Source organism: Papio anubis, chromosome X, assembly GCF_008728515.1.
Source record: "Papio anubis isolate 15944 chromosome X, Panubis1.0, whole genome shotgun sequence".
NCBI lineage: Eukaryota > Metazoa > Chordata > Mammalia > Primates > Cercopithecidae > Papio > Papio anubis.
The window spans coordinates 5,314,182-5,329,180 of record NC_044996.1 but is presented as its reverse complement, the minus strand read 5'-3'; the positions used below and the strand labels follow the sequence as shown (position 1 = coordinate 5,329,180).

The 14,999-nt window shown below is 39.0% G+C and overlaps 1 pseudogene across 1 annotated transcript in view; it reads left to right on the top strand.

Annotated features, from left to right (window-relative positions):
• LOC101016569 overlaps positions 1–14,999 on the top strand; it is a 152,462-nt pseudogene that overhangs the window by 14,815 nt on the left and 122,648 nt on the right. Inside the window, exon 3 of the transcript XR_001898451.3 lies at positions 320–503. The product of XR_001898451.3 is annotated as a nucleolar protein 11 pseudogene (transcript). The remainder of the gene's footprint in view (positions 1–319; positions 504–14,999) is intronic.

Genomic DNA, 14,999 nt, shown 5'->3' with positions numbered 1-14,999 from the left:
GGTTAGGATTCTTACCCAGCCTGGAGGCAGAGCAGTACCCTGTATGGCCTATCACATTCCCTTTGGTCTGTGTCTCTGGTTACTTGTAGAACTCTTATTTATAATTATTGTCTAATTCTGGGATTCTCCACAGAGTGCTGCTTGGAAAAATTTAGCTTCTTAGAGACAGTTGCAATAAAAGAATTCTCTCAAAAAGAATTCACTGAATTGTGATCACAAACAAAATAACTTTGTGGGGACAAAATGTACTCCAACAAGGGAGGCTTATGTTTGTTTTTCAGCCTCTCCTCCCAGTGCTGCACTTCTAATCTCTCTGCAGAAAGAAACATTTCAACAGAGAACCCAGTGGAAATTATGACATGTTATCTTCTCAGAGTCCTGAACTCCCATCCCTACCTCAGAAGAGACTCCTCTGTTCACAGAAGCTAAAGGCAGTTCCTTCCCAGTGGCAACTATGTTTGGATGTTGGATCTACACTTTCTCAAGCACTGTGATCTTCAAATGTAAGTTTAGTAACATAAATATCTTTTTGCAGCCTGAAAGAATTTTATGTCTCTGTGTTATCAGGTAATGTTACAGTATCTCATATTTTGCTGGTAACATGTGGAATGTTTATCTCATAAGGAGAATTCAGAGTTATAGTTAAATTTCTTTATCTGGGTTAGATGGGAATCCTTTATTCTGGGGAAAGCAGAGTTCTTTCTATAAGCCTGTGTTCTCGTAATATACAGACTGGGAAACTTGGGAAAGAGTAGGAGCATCATTAGTTTTCATTTTATAGGTGGGAATAACAAAGCATGGAGAGACAAACATATTTGCCAAAATAGTTATTCTCAACCCCTTGTTTTGGGAATTCTAGAGTGTTTCATAGGATTTCAAAGTACCTCACAAAATTGTTCTAAATTTCTCAAAGCCAAATTCATTTTAATTAACTTTAATTTTTTTTTTTTGAAAAGTTACATCATTCTTGGGGGTAAGATAGGTACATTTTATAAAAACAATACAAACAATTGTTTTGCTTAGAACCAGTGAAATGTCAAAACTCCAAAAATGTTTGGGAAGCACTGGATTAGTCAGTAGCATAACAAGCAATAAAACAACCCAGGTCAGGTGCAGAGAGGTATAAACTCTTGTCTCATCCTCCATGGATCTATATTTCCAAAGGCAGAGTCTTGTGTGACAGCATGTCTGAGGATATGTCTCTTCTGGACAGGGTTTTTACGGTACTTGAGAATGATCCTAACAACCTTTTGGGGTGACTCAATTTTTTTCAGTGCTAGAGAGTTAAAAAAAATATTGACACAGTTGAACAGTGAGAAATTTAGTTTGACTGGAGCACAGGCTCATAATTCTACCATTATGAGCCTGTGCTAGGCTGTGTGGGTTTGGCCAAATTGGGTCAAGTGAAAACAGAAAGATCAGTTACAAACTTGAGACAGTTTCGATAAAAGATGTTATGGTGGTTGTCCAACTTTATTGTGAACTCTCTTATTGTATTAGCGTTTAAAAGCAGATAAGCTGTTACCTCTTGAATCCCACAGGCTGTCTAGTTATACCGGTCAGGATCTCTTCCAGCTCATTTTTTTTTTAAAAAAAATCCTTTGCCTTGACTTCCAAAGGCACTTGTTAAGAGTGGACTTCTCAAGCTGCGTAAAATACTTTTGGCATAATCAAGTCTATGTTGTTCCATGAAGCTCTAAGTCCAGAGTAACTGTCTTTAGTTGATCATATTGAAAGCAAGAACATTTCAAACAAACCTAGTCTGAGATATTTAACCCACATGTGCTTTCAGAGCTGGTATGTGTGAGCTTGAGCAATGAAGCCTTATTCCATTTTGATGTTATAAAAAATGGAGGGATTTCCCTGCACTCAGTTTCACAGCCACTATTTGACTTATATTTGAAGGGGGAAGGATAAGGGCTGTGTTCTTTTCATCTGAATTTTTCTGTTCCTAAAAGGTTTTTTTCCTAAGAACACTAGTCAGTACCTGGAGACACTCTGACATATTTAAAGAATTAATTTGCTTTAATGAAAAAAGTTGTTTCTTTAAACATTTAAATAATTACTTTTTCTTCAGTGAAAAAATTAGTTTGCTTTAATGAAAAAAAGAGTTTTTCATAACTTTCATTACATGAACCTTTAGCAAAGGAGATTTCTCCCATTATATACTTCTTATGATCACTAAATTCCATCATCTCCCCACTAAGAGAAAGTGCTCAAGGATGATAGAATAATTTTAAAGTTATGGGCTACAACAGCATCCACAGGAACCTTGTGTAAGTACCATGAACCCTGACCCTCAGGGTTAATTTGTAAGCCTTTGGCAGTGAGATGGAATGTCTTCTTTCAGTTTGAAACAAAGGAAACCTATTGCATCACAGGTGAATTTGTATATTGATGCTATATTGACTTTGTAGCTGCCGTGCCTTTATACAGACACCTCATCTAGCCCCCACTGTTCCATTTACTGTGATGGTTTGTATATCTTTTTTTTTTTTTTTTTTTGAGACGGAGTCTCGCTCTGCCGCCCAGGCTGGAGTGCAGTGGCTGGATCTCAGCTCACTGCAAGCTCCGCCTCCCGGGTTCACGCCATTCTCCTGCCTCAGCCTCCTGAGTAGCTGGGACTACAGGTGGCTGCCATCCATTCTACTCTATTTTTAATGCTATTCTGTAGAGACGGGGTTTCACCGTGTTAGCCAGGATGGTCTCGATCTCCTGACCTCGTGATCCGCCCGTCTCAGCCTCCCAAAGTGCTGGGATTACAGGCTTGAGCCACCGCGCCCGGCCTGGTTTGTATATCTTTATTTCAAAGAAGATCTGTTTGAACCAGGTTTAATTTCTTCCTTGACCTGCTTTCATCACTGCCCATGCCTACCCTGGTGGCATTCTCATCCACGAGACTGTCACATCCATGCCACTAGGTGGCATTCTCATCCATGAGACCACTGCACCTGTGCGCTCGTCAAGAAGTAGCCAAGCCATGGGCTGGGTTGTGCTTTTCCTGAGAGGATGAAAGGCTTCATGGATATATGCTAGTATCCATGTTCCTCTATTCCCAAGTCAGGCACCAAGATGATATTTCATACCTGCCTGCCTTTCAAAGTCTCATAAATGTTAATTGAATATCCACTCTATGCAAGGCACTAGGGTAGTCACAGAGGCAAGCTTTGAGCTAAACTACAGGCCCTGCCCTCCAGGAGCTCCCGGTCTCATGGCAGGGTGCAGAAGCCGGAATAGAGGGCCATGATGTGGGAGAGAACTCTGCTGACTGGGAGCTCTGAAGGGTTAGGGGTCCATGAGCCTGATTTATGGGGCAGTTGCCATAGGATCAGGGGCTCCCTGGCATTCAGTGAATGGAGAGACGAGCATCGCTGTCTTATTTCACTGAGAGGGCACCAATGTTCAGCCCCTGAGACTTGGGGAGGAAAGCAGTGGCCATGAATGTTCCCTCCCATCCCGGGGACTGACTGGGCTCCTCCCACAGTCTCAGACACAGAGGAGGAAGTGTACTCACACTGCCCCAACACCAGTGAGTGGAAATATTTATCGGTCTCTCATTTGGTTTTAATTTTAATTTTTTTATTTTTCAAAAATTAAACAAAGAAAATCACACTTACAAAATTAAGCATTACCCACATTCCTACCAACAAGAAGTAACCATTCTTAACCTCGTAATATGTTGGTTTCCAGATTTATATTTACGCTTTAAAAAATTATGCAGATAACATATTAGTACATTGCCCCTTTTCTCATTTGTTTTAATCCATGTTCTTCCCATTTATACAGGACCAATTCTTGCATTCAGTTATGGGATACTATAAATGCCTAGTATAATGGCAGCAGAGAGAATTATTATGGTTTTATACCTTTTCTCGCTCCTTGCTTGCTCCTCAAATGCCTAGAGTTTAAAATCTATTGTGGAAAATTTGTGAAATGCAGAAAGGTGAAAATAAACAAATTACCAGTGGTTCTTTGGCTTCGGGAGAACTGTAATTGATGTTCATTTTGGTATGTTTCCCTCCAGTATTTTTTCCATATAGTTTTATTTTTAAAAATTATACCCCATATATGTATATGTGTATACACGTATATATACACACTTAGTATTCACAAAATTAAAAATTAAAAAATTAAAAATGTATAAAAGAAAAAATTAGCCTCATTTTGTATTTACTATTTTATAATCTGCCTTTTTGCTTAATTTTCTTTGTCATTATATGTTCTTCTACCTCATGATTTTTAATAGCTACCTAGTATTCCATTGTATAGCCATAGTTATTTCATACTTTATAATTGCTAGACATTTAGTTGGTTTCCTTTTTTTGCTGTTATAATAATATGTGTTCCTATACATAAATCTTGTGAGTATCTGATTTTAAAGATAAATTTCTAGCAGTGAAACTTCTTAGTTAAGAGTATATACATTAAAATACACTCTTATTGTATTTTTCTTTACCAAAGTAATATATGTTTATTATAGAACATGTACAAAATCACAGATATACAAAAAAGACAGCATATAAGTTACTTGTATTCTTCCCACTCAGAGATAGCCACTATTAGCATTTTATTGTAACCACCCAGCTTTCTTTTCTCTATATTCTACATGCTCTTTCATAAGCTTTTTTACTGAGTGTATTCAGAATACCTAAGTTCATTGTTCTTTTTTACCTTCACTGGTTACATGGCATTTCATTGAATGAACATACCAGAATTTATCTGGTGAATCTTCTAATGCTGGACATTTCAGTCACTTTCTGTTTTTCTGTACTATAAACAATATAGAGGTAAGTAGTGTGTGACTACGTCTTTGCAAGTCCTTGATTGTTCCCTGTGAAGAAATTCCTAAATGTGCAACTGTGTTTCACCTGTATGTTAATTTTTAAGGCTTTTCATGGGTATTGCTAAATGTTCCTATAACAATTTTTATCTTAGAGGCAGAATATTGGTATATCCTTTTTTTTCCAAATTCTTGATATTACTATTTTGCCAATTTGACTACAAAGAATTATCGTATTTTAAAATTAACATTTATTTAATCACAAGTAAAACTGAACTATTTTTTTCTTTTTTGCTCAATTTTATGTTTTGGTATAGGTTTTTCCTTGTTTATTAATAGATTTTAAAAATACATTTAAAATATTAATTTCTTGTTATTTGTTCAGGTTTTCTCCTTCAATTGATTGTTGTGATGAATTATATGTCTAGACTTCCTAATAATAAATTGGACTCCTGAAATAATCCCTCCTTGCTCATAATGTCTTGCCAGATTTGGCTTGCTGACATTTCATTTAGGATTTTTGCATCTATATTCCTAAGTGACATCAGTCTTCAGTTTTCTTTCTGTGTGTATTTGTGTGGGTGTTTGTCAGGTTTTGTGATCAGGATAACTTTAGTTTTATAAAATGAATGGGCTTATTTCTTCTTTTACTTTATAATGAGAACCACTTGTAGAGCATGGAAGTTGCCTGTTCTTTGTAAATTAAAAAGAACTTGCTCATAAAGCTGTCTGGGCACTGTAACAATCATCGGAAGAAAATTTGTAACACCCTATTTTTCCCCATGTTTTCTACTTCTTTGTGATTCCAGTTAGCTAATTTTCCTAGAAAATGGTCCTTTTTATTGAGATTTTCAAACTCTTTACCATTTTTACAGTTTTATTGAGATATGCATACAAGTCACCCACTTAAAGTGATTTTTAGTGTACTCATAGAGCTCTAGACCATCACCACAACCACCACAATAAATTTTATAACATTTTCAAAACCCCAGAAAGAAACCCCATACCCATTAGCAGTCACCCTCCATTTCCCCTTAATTCCCCCCACTAGTCCTAGATAACCGCTAATCTACTTTCTGTCTCCATAGAATTCCCCTATTCTGGACCTTTCGTATAAATGGAATCACACACTATATGGTCTTTTATGGCTACCTTCTTTCACTCAATGTTTTCAGGGTTCATCCATATTGTAGCATGTAACAGCACTTTATTCTCTCTCTCTTTTTAAGTTTTTGTTTTTAATTAACAGACTACTTTTTAGAGCAGTTTTAAGTTTACAGAAAGTTGAGCAGATAGTACAGAGAATTCCTTTATACTCCCCTTCTCTTCATTCCTGACCATAGTTTTGCCCACAAACATCTTGCGTTGGTGTGGTACATTTGTCATAATTGATGAATGGATATTGACACATTATTATTAACTAAAGTCTGTACATTTGGGTTCATTCTTTGTGTTGTACAGTTTTATGGGTTTTGACAAATGTCTAATGTCATATATCTACCATTACAGTATGATACAGAGTAGTTTTGATGAAAAGGTAAAACACAGGGAACTTTTAGGGCAGTCTTTCCCTCCGCCCTGTCAACACCTACCAACCACTGATCTTTTGATTTGCTTTCCCAGAATGTTATATAATTGGAATCATACAGCATGTAATGTTTTCAGAGAGGCTTCTATCACTAAGTAATGTGCATGTAAGCTTCTTCCCTGCCTTTCTTTGGCTTAATGGCTCATTTCTTTTCATGGCTAAATAATATTCTATTGTGTGGATTTACCACAGTTTATCCATTCAGCTTTTAAAGAACATCTTGGTTACTTCCAATTTGGGGCAATTATGGATAAAGCTGCTTCAGTCATTTGTGTGCATGCAGGTTTTTGTGGGCTCATAAGTTTTCACCCAATTTAGGTAAATACCAGTGAGCATAAACTATGTTTATCTTTGTAAGAAACTGCCAAACTGGCTTCCAAAGTGGCTTTGTCATTTTGCATTCTGACCAGCAATGAATAAGAGTTCCTGTTGCTTTACATCCTTGCCATCATTTGGTGTTGTAAGTTGTTTGGATTTTCGTCATTCTAATAGGTTTGCAGTGGTAGTTCATGGTTTTAATTTGCAATTCTCTGATGACATATGATGCTGAGCATCTTTTTACATGCTTTTTGCCATCTGTACTTTTTCTTTGATGTGATGTCTGTTTAGATATTTTTCCCATTTTTAAATTGATTGTTTTCTTTTTGTGTATGGTGGATACAAATCCTTTATCAGATAATGTGTTTTGAAAATATTTCTCACATGAATTCTGTTTTCATTCTCTTAACAGTACCTTTCACAGAGTATAAGGTTTTTGGTTTAATTTTACTGAAGTCCAGTTTCTTTTTATGGCTAATATTCCATCATATGGATATGCCACATTTTGTTTATCCATGTATCTCTTGGTGGACACTTGAGTTGCTTCCTTTTGGCTATTGTAAATAATGTTGTTATGAACATTTGGTAGAATTTTTTTTTTTTTTTTGGAAACGGAGTTTTGCCCTTGTTGCCCAGGCTGGAGTGCAGTGGTGCCATCTCGGCTCACCACAGCCTCCACAATTCTCCTGCTTCAGCCTCCCAAGTAGCTGGGATTACAGGCATATGCCACCATCCCCGGCTAATTTTGTATTTTTAGTAGAGACGGGGTTTCTCCATGTTAGTCAGGCTGGTCTCGAACTCACGACCAAGGCAATCCACCCACCTCGGCCTCCCAAAGTACTGGGATTACAGGTGTGAGCCACCACGCCCAGCCTGGTAGAAGTTTTTATGTGAATATATGTTGTCATTTATCTTGAGTAGATACCCAGCAGTAGAATTGCTGAGTCATGATAACTCAGTGTTTAACTCTGAGAAACTGAACAACTTTTCCAAAGCGGCTGCACCATTTTACATTGCCATGCCTCCTACATTGCTAGTAGCATTTTGCATTGTCACTAGCAGTGTAGACGGGTTCTGTTTTCTCCGTATCCTCACCAATGCTTGTTATCATCAGTATTTTTTATTATAGACATCGTAGTGGGTGTGAACTGGTGTCTCATTATGACTGACTTGTATTTCCCTAATGACCCATGACATTGAACATATTTTCATGTGCTTATTGGCCACTTGTATATCTTCTTTGTCTCTTCACGTTTGATATTCTTTTCCATGGGAATTTCATGGATTTCACTAAAACCTTTGTGCAGATGATTTCCAATGTTTACTTCCAACTCTGATCTTTCTCCTAAGATTGTCGCAGTTTCCCATCTGTTTCTTAGCCATTATTGCCCTAATTGCAGAATCAGTGTATCACAACTGAAATTCATTGTCTTTCCTCCCAATCAATTTATTCTTCCTCTGTGTTCCCTATTTCTGTTAATCATATGACTATTCTTCTAATCATCCAGACTTTCAATTTGGCATCATATTTAAATGTAAGAGAAATGAAATAGGAAAGAGTCAATTTGTTGCCAAGTTCCACATTACTTTCATAATATTTTGCATATGTTTTCTTTTTACTTTGTATTCTCTGCTTCCTGATCTCTGTCCTCTTCTGACTTATTTGATCCCTTACTCTTCTGGTTCTCCTGTCTTTGATCATTTTATTTCAGGTTATTCTTATCTGCCCCTTAAATTACCTATCTGCATGATCTCAGTTCACTGCAACCTCCGCCTCCTGGGCTCAAGTGACCCTCCCACCTCAGCCTCCTGAGTAGCCAGTACCATAGGTGCACACCACGATGCCCACCTCAGCCTCCTGAGTAGCCAGTACCATAGGTGCACACCACGATGCCCAGCTAAAGGGTTTCACCATGTTGCCTATTCTTGTCTTGAGCTTCTGAACTCCTGAGCTCAAACGATCCACCTGCCTTGGCCTTCCAGAGTGCTAGGATTACAGACACAAGCCACTGTGTCCAACCGTCCACAGTCTTTTACAAATCGATGTATACTTTCCTTCTTGGCTATTTGTATGTAATCTTAAGATATGAACTATCACTTACACACATAACTCCCAAATAAATATTTCTAGGCTTGGAATATTCTGAGAACTTCAGACATATATATCAAACTGTCTGTGGGACAGATGTCCAACTGGATAGATGGACATTTGTAGAACAGATGTGCAATTGTATACATGTCCAAACTTAACTCTCCCCACCTTAGCTGCCCCCAAACTTGTTCCTCCGCTCATATTTCCAGTCAATGGCAAGACCATCCATCTGGGGTTCTCAGGACATACATCTGACCATCATTCCTCCTTTCTCCCTCTCCCCTAAAGCCAAATATTCACCAAGTCAGTACTATTCTAAAACTCTCTTTGATCTTCTGTCTTTATCCCCATGCTGCTGCTTTGTCCAGGCTTTTATCATCTCTCATTTAGACTATTTCAATGATTTTCAATCTTGCCTTTCTGTCTAGTCTCTTACCATGTCCCCCAACCCCCTTCATGCAGTCTACTGACAAAGTGAATTTCTAAATTGAAAATTTAGTCATGCCATTTCACTGCAAAGAACAAATCAAAATAAGAACAAGTACAACAATATTTACAGTCTCCCTGGTGGCTACTTACTTTTCTAAAGAATATAGTTTAAGCTCCTTAGCCTGTCATATTGTACTGCTCCCTGCCTACTTCTTCAGCTTTGTCTCTTGTCACTCCAGAAATATTCTTTTGTCTTTTAATGTGTTCCCTCTGCTCAGACACTTCTTCCTGCCTTGTTTACTTAGTGAACCACCATTTGAGATTTCTTGGAGGTAGACATGATCACATGGCTGGAATCCAGAAGGGATGGTCGATAAGAACCGGCTTCAGTGAATGTGAATTTACATACTTTCTGGGAGCTCTGTATGTAAAGGAAATGCTTCCAGCCCTTCCTTGCTTGGCTCTTGGCATATAACTTCTGATAGTTCTCCTGCTTTAGTAGTCACTTTTGGAGCAATGAGTTCTCCTGCTTTAGTAGTCACTTTTGGAGCAATGAGAGATCAGATTCTTTTAGTGGCCTGGGAATGATGTCTCATGGTGTTATTGATAGAAGCCTGCAGAGCTTGGGATTCTGAGAAGCAATCTTCAGACTAGAACTTAGCCCAAGAGGATGAGCAACTCTATGGTAGAGGCTGAGAGCCTCAAACAGGCCCAAGAACCTTTAGTCCAAGGACTTTGGGAAGTTTTATGGTCCCATCTAGGCCTACAGGATACAAGCACTGAGGGATGGCAGTGTTTTTGAGTAAAGAACAGTGCAGGGCTCGGGGCTCAAATTCCTTAGGGCAAACTAATCAATTTGGCTCCCCTCAGCTCTGTGGGACTAAACTTTAAAAGTGCCCCTGGGATTGACCTCCCCAGGATAATCTCAGGGGTCTCAGTAATCACCTGAGCAGACAGGCTCCAGGAAGACCTGGATGAGTCTCTGGAAATCAGCTTTTTAGCTCAGTTTTGCCTGCTCCACCAGGATCCACACCCTTTACTTTGGAAATCTGAGTACAAGTTAGGGCAGATGTCAGTGAGGAGAAGGATTGGAGCTCAGTGACCTTTCCTCAGTAGTGCTTACTTGTGAAGCCTATGTCCTTGGGAAATTAGCACTACCTCTGCCAAAGTGGCTTTTTACTGTCTTATGCTTTCCCAGAGTGCACTTCCACTCTCGTTTAGGCCAGTGTAGTTCCTGTTGAGTTGAGTGGCTGTGAAAAAGATGTTTTCTGAAAAGGAATTCGGAGGAAAGATACCTTATTCCAGTGAACAGTTTGCAAACTCAGGAGACACAGCCTTTTGTATAAAAGGAAGGTACATTTCAGAGAACAAAGAGAGTGTTTGGGTTTTATAGCAAAAGTTTCTGCCTGAGTTCCTAATCAGGTTTATTTATGCAAATGAAGGATTGAAATGGTCTTAGTTCTAGTTGGGTGATGCAGCTGAGTTCTGATTGGTAAATACAGCTAAGCCCTAATTGGTTGGTATAGGTGAGCTCTGAAAGTCCCAAAGTTAAAGAGAGGTGGGAGTTTTGGGGAAACTCAGAGTATGTATGTGACCTCTAGTCAGCAAATGGCTGCCTGGCTGTATTTTAAATTTAGGCCCAGTTAGCCACTTGGGATCCATCTTGAAGGATTTACTGTTTTAGGTTCATATTTGTTTACATGGCTTTCCCCCTCTGATACCTTGGTGAGCCTAATGGAGACTAAAGCTTAGTTGACTTTGACCTTAGGGATTGAAATTATTTATGGCTGAGACCCTAAGCAGAAGCTAAAATTGCAGAAATACCTTTGTAATACTATGTGACAGTTTACAAAAACTCTCACATACATTATTCAATTTATTAAATCCTCACAGAAGCCAGCGCCTGCCCCTTAGTAATCACATGTTTGGTGTATGAATGAACATGGAGGTTTTTGTTTTGTTTTATTTTGCTTTGTAGAAAGACAGGGTCTCACTCTTTTTCAGGCAGGAGTGCAGTGGTGCAATCATAGCTCACTGCAGCCTTGAACTTCTGGGCTCAAGTGATCCTAATGCTTCAGCCTCCCAAATAGCTAGGACTAAAGGCATGCAGCATCACTAATGCCTGGCCTTTTCTTTTTTTTTGTTTTTTTTGAGACAGGGTTGCCCAGGCATGTCTTGAACTCCTGGCCTCATGTCTTGAACTCCTGGCCTCAAGAAGTCATCCTGTCTCAGCCTCTCAAAGTGCTGGGATTACAGGCATGAGCCACCACACCTGGCCAAACATGGGGATTTGTTGTGCCTGTTTTACAGTTTGGCGAACTGAGGTCTAAGCGGCTGAATTGAGTTTCCTAAAATTCAACTCTACAGTTAGCCACGTATGGAGCCTACACTTGAAATTAGATCCATTTCAGGTGAACATTTACTTAGCGCCTACTGAGTGACAGCTACTTATCAGTGATGAATAAGCATGTTCCTTGGTTTTGAGAGCTTATAGGCTTGTCAGACATATGAGCAAATAATTTCAATACAATATGCTAAGTGTCATGATAGAGAACTTTGTGTGATGGTATGGAGTCATGCAGGAGGGGCACCTAATCCAGTCTGATGATGTTGCGAAAGACTGCCTGAAGAAGTGACACCTCAGTTAAGTTTTGAAGGTTCAGTGGAGATTGGTCAAGGGTAGAGATAACATTCTAGGCTGAGAGATCAGCCCCAGTCGGGGCACAGAGGTGCAAACCGGTATGGTACGTTTTTAGGATTGCTGGAGTATTCTTGGCAAGGGGAAAATGGCAGAAATGATGACTTAGAGATAGGCAAGATTCAGATCATTGAGGACGTAGACTTTGCCTTGTACACCGTTAGTTCCTACACATTGCTGAATTATTAACATCATCTGGGGAACTTAGGCATTTTCTTAATTAGCTAGATTTGAGAGTCACGTGTGGAGGCAGTGAGTAACATAGCCTGCCATGTTGGATCACTCTGGTAACAGTCTATATGGAGGCAGGTAGATTTGAAAGGGATGCCGCTAGACGCCTAGAGACCATTTTGAAAGTCACTGAATTCATCTAAGATACGGTGAACTGAATAAGGCAGTAGCAGTGAGGACAGAGAGGAAGAGGCAGATGCAAAATGGTGAAACTCTTAGGATGTTGTTTTTTCTTATTTTCAAGCAGAAATGATATTACAAAAAGCTAATAAAATATTGCCAAGTAGAGGTCTTGAATGAGTATGCTCCACTGAGTAGGTGCAGATCATTTGACATCAGCACACTAATTATTTATATGCAAATGAATGTTAGAGATCTTGGAAAGAGTTGTTCTCTGAACTGGGTTAAACGTTCCCTAAGAGCTCATGTTTATACTCTTAATTTACTCAGAAACCTGTTGTTGCTCTTTCTTTAATAGATAGAGGAAAGGTAAAATATGCCAGCCATGATTGAGTTATCACAAATTTAGAAATGGCATGAATTGAATTATACTTTTCTGTGTTTATTTTATTGCCAATCACTGATGTGACACACATTTGCTAAACAAGTTCTAATTTTCTTGGTAACTTTCCCTACAGAAAGCTTATTTCGCTAAATGAAAGATCTCTACCCATGCCATTTAATGAGGAATTATCTTTATGATTGTTGAGGTGACTTCCTGGCTCTTTGAAAAACATCACAAAAACAATAGCCCCAAATAATAGTAATTTTATTCCTAGAAAATATTCTACTAGGGATAAGTTGCTACGAACCATATAGAGGTGAACAATTTTGAAAAGTCAAGAATTTAGGAAAGTACATTCAGTCTTAATTATGGTAGAATCAAATTTCATCTTCCTGATGCTTCCATAGGCCCTTCAAGATCTTTGCAAAGCCCTGGTCAGCTTTTGATTATTTTTTCATTGTACTATGGCTATGACAAAGGTTGCCATTGGGGAAAGGATAAGGAAGTTGTGTTTTGCAATTCCTTCCTGTGGAAAAAAATTGATAGAACCTTCTAGTTGATGTTTTTAAAAAGGAAAGACGTTTAAATACTCTTGCCTTCCCTACCTCATTCTACACTTCTGGTTCTCATCTGCAAGTGCACCAAGGGAGAGAGTACTCCAGCTGTGGTGTCCTAGACTTTGAATCCTGGGATGAGGGGGCAGGGTGGGGTAGAAGATTCAAGAACAGAGGAATTACGGAGGGATGGAAGCTGGGAGGGAGGAAGAAAGAGTGAGAATCTAAAAATGAACCAAGGGAGGAGCCGAAGGGTCTTGGTCTTGAGCCAGATCATAGGCAGTTGGGTCAGGGTTAGAGGTAACAGTTGTAAGGAACAAGTCTAAGCCAGCCAAACCCTGGTTGAGCCATGGTGTCCGACCTTGTGGGGGGCCCCTCATTATCTTTCTTAATGCAACACATTGTTAAACTTTGGTCTGACCCCAGGGGGAGGCTGAGCAGCTCAGTAAGTAGGCCATTCCTTAAAAGCCTGAGTGTCTGTTCACTGACAACCCTGTGGATCTTTCTTTGTACCAGTAAATTACCCTATACAACCCACTGCCCAGACATTTTATGTCTCACTTTTGGTGGGGATGATATAGTGTGCTGGGAAGAGCTCTCCATGGAGGTTTGTGGGAGAGAGGGCAAGAGGCTTGGGTTTTAGCTAGTGCTTTGCCACTAATTGGCCATGAAGCATTAGGCAAGTTATCTAAATGTTTGGTGCCTCAGTTTCCCCATACATACAATGAGGATCAAGGAGGCACAGATGTATAGTTCATCTATCAGTTGTGAGTTCTAAAGCATAGAAAAGAATTCTGTGGCTTTGGCATTTAGCTTTTTTGACTTGAGAAAAGTAAATACACCCTAAGCACTACATTTGAGTTGAACCTATGAAAACCCTGAGAGTCAAAACTAAACTATAAATAGTAAAATCCTTTCCCCAGCTTGTTTGTTAGAGTCAGGAGTGTTGAAGACAGTCAGCTTTTTAGCGTTTGTGGAAATGGCAGGAAGCAAATTGAATAGGATTGAACAGTTGTGCTCCTTGACCTCTGAGATGCAATATCTTACATACCAGTACTAAACCAGAGGTTCACTGTGTTCCAGGGACTCTGATGGGGCTGATAGACCCCCTAGTGACGCACATACCACCAGCAAGCTGGATGACCTTCCTCCTTTGCCAAAATCACACATGGCTCATTTGCTGAGGGCTGCAGTAAAATTAAGTGCTTCTTCTTGCTTCTTCTGAACTGGCCACACTGTTGGTCCTGCCAGTGTGAGACAAAAGATGTAAGGGCTACCAGTGGACTTTAAAATTTTAATTTTAAAAATAACCCTTAATTATTAGAAATAGCCCTAATTATAGCTTACTATAGGCAGGCCACACATTTCTGAATAGTTTAACAAATGCGGAAATAAGTGAAGAGTTGATAAGTGCTGGTGGATTCATTTGCATGCTTTCCCACACCCAAATGGTAATACTGCAACACCACAGTCTTCAGTCAAATTACGAGTACAACAAAGTAACACAATTTGTTAATTTCCTTTTTAATTACACTACGAACAGGAATATTTCTGTATTTTGACTTTTTTTTTTTTTTGACACAGATTTCATCTTAAAAGCAGAAAGACTTTAATATAGCTAAATCTATAACAAATAAAGCTTGTTTCATTTTCCTCACCCAGCTGGCTAAGATTTATACATTAATTATTCAACCGATGCATCTTAAACATCCTAGTTAAAATACACACAGTTGGCCAGAAATTGTTAAACCTCCAGCATATTTTTGTTTGCCTGTAAGGAATAAATACTTAGAACTGTAAATGG